The 5,909-nt window shown below is 38.3% G+C and overlaps 1 long non-coding RNA gene across 1 annotated transcript; it reads left to right on the top strand.

Moving 5' to 3' along the window:
- Window positions 1-487: 487 nt before the first annotated feature.
- Window positions 488-4,403, top strand: LOC146381728 (uncharacterized). Its single transcript, XR_014801154.1, has 3 exons — window positions 488-535; window positions 1,231-1,309; window positions 3,535-4,403. It is a non-coding gene; the product is annotated as an uncharacterized LOC146381728 (long non-coding RNA).
- The last annotated feature ends 1,506 nt before the right edge of the window (window positions 4,404-5,909 follow it).

Genomic DNA, 5,909 nt, shown 5'->3' with positions numbered 1-5,909 from the left:
CTACTAATAAAAAAAAAAAGTATATTTCTTTAAGTTCTAGAGTCTCACCAAGTATAACACAGTTACAATGAAAAAAAAATATTGTGTTATAGGGAGGTTTAAATCATGGATTTACCACTGTTCAGTCCATGTTCAATCTGTTTGAGTGTGATACCACCTTCTGAAATTAAAATTAATTGATCAAAATGAAATACAAAAAATAATGAAATAATGTTAATAAATTGGTGTAGTTTGCAAGGTCAAGAGCAGTCAACGAATGTGTGTGTATATATATATATATATATATATATATATATATATATATAAAAACTTAGACAAGGAGGGTACTATGTTGTCAGAAATAGCTGTCTGACTTTGAGGTACTGCAACAGCAGAGGGCACTAATACTCCTTGGAAGCGCCAAATATTTGAAACCAAACCAACGAAGAAGAAGATAGCGCCACTTCTAACGGTCCAGACCTGGTCCGGACAGACTCCTGCTCAGCAAGGGAGACCAGCAGCACCCTGCACCGAACCAACAACCTTCTCTTTCAATGTAAGTATTAGACTTGAAACTTATATCAGCTGTAACCATAGTTTGCTTAGTTTTCTTGCTGCATTGAAAGCGTTCCTCTGTTACAGGCTTCGCCTTCAGTCCTGTTTAGTTTTCTGGAAAGTTCGTGCTAATGCAGCAGGTTGAAGATTTTAGCTAGCTTTACTGTGAAACAAACACCAGTTTAATTTACCAAAAGCAGCTAAAGACAATGTTCCTTTTTGATTTCTGTGCCAAGTCAGTGAAGTCACTGAGGGGTTATGTATTTCATTGTGACCTGCTTCTGCCATCCTGACCATTGTAGAGGAAATTTAAAAAAAATATGAGCTGGGTCAGTCATATACTCTGAATAAGCTCACTACACTTCTTAAAACTAAAACAACATTATCTGATGAGGGTATTTCCAAGCTTTGTGAGGCGGTCAAGGGATCCAGAAATGTGTAACAGGTGAGGAATCAGCTGAGTCGTCATCAGATGTACTGTGTGACATTAGTGATGGTCAGATATTCAAAAGTAGTAATTTTTATTTTTTTAATTAATTAATTTATTTTTTACCAAAATCCATTATGTTTCAAACTACTGCTATACCAAAATGCCTTTGAAGTTGTTAATCCTTTAGGTTATGGAAATAAATAGATAAAACTGTAGTTAAAGGAACCTTGTTTTGATACTGTTTAATGACGCAATCTGTTTTTCAGGGTGGTGATCCAAATCAGTGTGGAGCAGAATGCACCATAGAGATGTACAACTCTCTTGTTGAACACCTCAAGACTGAAGGTACACCAGATATAGGAGGAGTAAAGTTTGAGTCAGTTTTCAACTGTTTAAAATATTTTCACATCTGTCAGCCAGGTTGGCCATTTTGATTAGGACACAAGATTTTATGGCATTTTGTCATATGATGTTGCGCCGTTTCTTAATTGGAAGCGCCAAATAAGCGCCAATGGTTCACCTACTCCTACATTTAGTATTAATACTACACCTACATTTTGAATTGGAGCATCAAACAGTTTAAATACTCTGACTCTGATACCTCTTCAAAGCCGTGTGAGATCAGTCCTCAAACAAACTCTCAGCACAGTTAATATAAAACTGGAACTTTTAAAGGCTGTTGCCTCTCATGATTGATGACGTGGTGGAATGGAAGATGGAGCAGATGATTTTTACCCCACTGCATCCAATCGCGCATGTGCGAAGCCACTGCTGGCATGTGATGCGCAGCAGCAGAAGAAAAGGACCTGTGAGGCTCAGTAACAGAGATTTTATTAGAAAACTACAGACATTTTGCGCTGAAAAATATAATTTTTTTCCCCAGTGCATCATGATAACTTCATTTCAGTTTGTTTCTTTTCATCAACAAATAAAGGAGGTTACATATAAGCTACTTTTTTTATTGCTCAAAACTTGTCTGAACACAAACTGCACTTGTTGGTCCACTGTGATGTATGTGGCTGAAGAAAACAAATTGCTGTTATTTCTAGGTTGTACAGTCCTGATCAAAAGTTTTATTTGAAAAATGGCAAAAAATCATATTTTGCATGGTTGGATCTTAAGAAGGTTCCAAGTACAGCTTCAACACGCAACAAGAAGAAATAGGAGTGAGGCAAAACATTTGTTGAGCATGCAATTTATTAAAAACAACGCTTAAAGTGAAACAGGCTGTTTTACAGCTGATCAAAAGTTTAGGACCACACCTCCAGAAAACATGGGTAAACCCCCAAAACAGAAAGTTCCAAACTTGAACTCAGTAATTAATTGGTCCGCTGTTCTTGTTGATCACTTCATGCAAGCGTTTCCATGAGGTGAGTGGGAACATTTCTCCAAGTGGTGAAGATGGCCACACGAAGGGTGTCTACTGTCTGGAACTGTTGTCCATTCATAGTTGGATTTAGATCAGGGAAAGACGCAGGATGGTCCAAAAGAGTGATGTTATTCTCCTGGAAGAAGTCCTTTGTCCTGTGGGCATTGTGTACTGTAGCGTTGTCCTGTTGAAAAACCCAGTCGTTACCACACAGATGAGGGCCCTAAGCCATCACGGATGCTCTCTGCAACATCTGGACATAGCCAGCAGCCTTTTGACACCCCTGCACCTCCTGAAGCTTCATTGTTCCACTGAAGGAAAAAGCATCTTCCCAATCATTGTGGCACCCCCTCGTCTGTAGGGCGAAGAAAACATCTCAGGTGGGATCTGCTTGTCATGCCAGTAAGGTTGGAAACCATCAGGACGATCAAGGTTGCATTTTTTTTACAGGATAAAAAAAGGTTATATTTTTTCTCATCAGAGAATTGGTTTTTGAAGCCCTTCAGTCTCAGATGCCTTTTGATGGTTATGGGGGTGCAATCGGCACCACTAATGGCCTTAACTCAGGTTGAGGATTTTTTAGGTCTTCCACTTCACGTTTTTGTTCCATAACCCCCAGGATTATTTAAGAAATGACCGTCTTAACTGCATCCCACCTCAGCAGCGATGGCACGCTGTGAGAGACCCTACTTATGCAGTTCAACAAGCCGACCATGTTCAACAAGGAAAGTTTTTTTGCTTTTGCCATCAGAACATCCTGACAGTCTGACTACCTGACAGAAAATGACAATGAATCCACAGTTTTGCACAGATTTGGCCTTTTAAAGGCATGTGGTCCTAAACATTTGATCAGCTGTAAAACAGCCTGTCCCAGTTTAAGTTTGTGAAATGTAAGTTAAATGTTTTGTCTCACTCCCATTTCTGCTTGTTGCATGTTGTTGGAACCTTGTTAAGATCCAACCATTCAAAAGATGATTTTTTTTTTTTTGCCATTTTTCAAGTGGTCTTAAACTTTTGATTGGGACTGTATTTAATAATCGATTAGTTTCTTCTGAATGGATTAAGAATGCTTTTTTCCCCACAATGCATCACAATTGTAAATCATTATACGATTAATTGTGTCAGCTCTATTAGATGTAAGATTGTATATTTGCTTTTGAAATGGGCAGTTTGTTTTATTGTGCTTTGTATTTGCTTTCAGACTGCAAGGAAAGAACGCTAATCTACACCGAGCATCTGAAGAACAACAAACAAGTCCTCCAGCACATTGAATCCAAAACCTGTTCCAGTTCCTCAGACACCGTCAGAGACTGTTTTGAAAGCCCTCTACTATCAGGTCTGGATAAAAAGAAACTTTGCCAACCACTGCAAGTATCAAGTGTTTTAAATTTTGTTTGACTGTTTATTATGTACTTATTTGTTTTTGGTTGTATTAAGTTTGATATTAATTAGATCAGTGCCTTTTTAGTCATTAATTTGATTATTAAGTATTAATTGTTTAGGGCAGCATGGTGGTTAGCACTGTTGCTGCACAGCAAGAAGGTTCTGAGTTCAATTCCACCATCAGGCCGGGGTCTTTCTGTGTGGAGTTTGCATGTTCTCCCCATGTTTGCGTGGGTTCCCTCCAAGTACTCTGGCTTCCTCCCACTGTCCAAAGACATGCAGTTTGTGGGGATAGGTTAATTGATTAATCCAAATTGCCCATAGGTGTAAATGTGAGTGCGAATGGTTGTCTGTCCCTGTGTGTTAGCCCTGTGACAGACTGGCGACTTGTCCAGGGTGTACCCGCCTCTCGCCCTATGACAGCTGGGATAGGCTCTAGCGCTGCGACCCTGAAAAAGGATAAGTGGAAGCGAATGGATGGATGGATGTTAACTGTTTAAATTAATCATTGTCTCTACTGGTTTTTATTAATGTTTCTAGCAAATTATGACAAAAAGTCAAAGAATGTAAGTTTTATGCCAGTTAGCCCTATTATGTTTATTACCTCATTTGTTGGACCTTAATTTTTTTAGACGACATTCTGTCTGCAACAGCTGCCAATAATTTCGTGTAAATATGAACTTTTAAATAAAAAGGCATGTTTTGTATTATACAGCTCTTCTGTGCTTTGTCAATAGGAGATGGTAAACAAGCTTATTAAAATGTATTTTAACTGGTTTACTTTATATTAGTTTTTTATTTCAATGTAATAATTGCACAAAAACCAAAGTTCACTGTGAATTTTACATTTATCAACAAGTATACCGTTATGTATTCTGCATTATCACTATATTTTCCATGGTGAAATTCTGGCAACCACAGCTTCCAGTATTTTACCGCAATATTCAACTTTTTAATATTCATTTTATACAGTTTCACTGTATTTTACAATGCAAAACTGTAATCAGGTTAACGGAATGTCTGTTTTCACATGAATTTATGTTTAAATTCAGTCATTTACTGTAAAAGAAATAATTATTATTTACTGTGAAATTTAAGGTTACCAAAATAGGATACCGTTTTGTGTTCTACATTTACAATTTATTTTTCACGGTGAAATTCTGGCAACCACAGCTGCCAGTAATTCACCGTAAATTCTACAATATTTTTTTTTACAGTGTATCAGAATCGGTATTGAACATTAAAAAGTGGTATCGTGCCATCTCTAGTATGTATAAATAGACCGTAATTGTACAGCATAACAGCAGCAAACCCCTTTTTATCCTTAATTTAATTTTTGTCGCATTTGTATTTTTTTTAGCAAGTAAGCAGCGTGCATCAGTTGATGCCAGCCCTTATAGTAATGAGCTGAAGTTAGTAGTTACATGGAACAGGGTTGGCATTGCCAAGAGTGAACTCTTCAATGGCGACAATGGCAAGGTGAGGAGAGGAACAGATGTCTCATAGATGTTACACTGAAAGAAACACTAATAAATAAATTGTTTCATCAGCTCTTGCAAAGACCTCTACAGGCAAGGCAGTGGCACTTACTGGGCCTACTGCTTTTAGGTATCGGGATGATATTCAGTCATTATCAGACATTACGCTAGTGCAGTGGATAATATGGTTAGTATAAGCAGGCAGTTCCTGGAGGATGAAGGAATTGATACCACTGACTGGTCCCCATGCTGAACTAGAATTCTGTCCCCCAGGACACCATCCTAGGAGGATGCATAATGTTATCAAGCAAGGTGAGTCTTGTTTAAAGAGTCATCTTTGAATAAGTGTTGTCACTCCCTACAAGAAGGAAGACTTCAGACCTCAGAGATGATTCTTTTCTGCACATGCTGTTATTTTAGCCACCTGCTAATCTGTATTTATAATTTTTGATACAGGTGTACCTTACCGACCACCACAAAACACCACTGAATTTCCCGGAGGAACCGACCCGAGGGATTAATAAAATTTTATCTAATCTAAAGTTCATTCATGGTGTCACGCTGGCGTCAGTTCTGATGTACTTCCCGTTTCTCTTGCTTTTTGCCTACGTGTTGTTGGTGGATTTCAAGCCCCTAACCCCCCCAGGTCCAGCTGCTACTGAGTGTGTGTTTTACTTCTGGGTATTCACCATCGTTTGTGAGGAGATCCGACAGG

The sequence above is a fragment of the Perissodus microlepis genome, chromosome 8, assembly GCF_051167445.1.
Source record: "Perissodus microlepis isolate ML-2025 ecotype Zambia chromosome 8, ASM5116744v1, whole genome shotgun sequence".
Lineage (NCBI taxonomy): Eukaryota > Metazoa > Chordata > Actinopteri > Cichliformes > Cichlidae > Perissodus > Perissodus microlepis.
Note: the sequence above shows the minus strand (reverse complement) of the source record. Positions and strands in the feature narration are given on the sequence as shown.